Below are 888 nucleotides of genomic sequence, written 5' to 3'. Positions count from 1 at the left end.
CTGTGCTGCAGCCAAATCAGTCTTTTAAAAATACAAGTCTGGTTGTGTCACCTCCTGCTGAAAACCTTTCAACTTCTTCCATGTGCCCTTGGGATAGAGTCCAAACTACTTAGCATGGCACCCAGAGCCCTTCATGATTTGGCTCCTGCCAAATCCTCAGCCTCATTTTTGGCAGTGCTCCCACTTCATACCTAGTCATGATGATCTACTTTGCAGGTTTCTGAATATGTCATTCCTAGCTTTGCTTCTGGGTCTTTACATATAACATCCCACTACCTGGGACGCCTTTTACACACTACCTTTTCTGCTCTCTGTCTAGCCAGTCCCTACTCATCCCTTAATATTTCAATTAAACTTCCTCAGCCCAAGATATGTTTCACTCATGTCTATATTTCTGATGCTAATGCAGCATATGAGACATAATAGAACCTCAAGAGATGTTTGAGAAATGAATGGATGAATGATTGAAATGCTCCAACTCAACTGGCTGTGAGCAAAACCATCTCTGAAGAAAACTGGCAGAGTTGACTAATTCCTTCCTCTATGGGGAGACCTCTCCTCAATATCATCCTTATTGCACTGGGTTGCAATTCTTTAACATGTCTGACTCCTTAATTCAGCTATGAGCATCTCAAGGGCAGGGCTATGTCTGATCCATCTCAGTATCCTACCTACCCCCCAGCATAGTACTTGAAACAGAAAGAATAAATATACCTTTCAAATGCCTGACAGTTTTGTCCCTTGTCTCATCTCCCTCTACTCCCTTCCCCACAAACTCTTACCATCAGTAGAGTCAAACTGTCACACTCATGGCTTCGCAAACATGTAAGGCTGTTCCTCATCCCTGAAACTTTTCAACTGCATTCCTTTTACCTGGAATGCCCTTTC

Source organism: Carlito syrichta, unplaced genomic scaffold (assembly GCF_000164805.1).
Source record: "Carlito syrichta isolate Samal-C Ts95f unplaced genomic scaffold, Tarsius_syrichta-2.0.1 Scaffold308124, whole genome shotgun sequence".
Taxonomy (NCBI): Eukaryota; Metazoa; Chordata; class Mammalia; order Primates; family Tarsiidae; genus Carlito; species Carlito syrichta.
Note: the sequence above shows the minus strand (reverse complement) of the source record.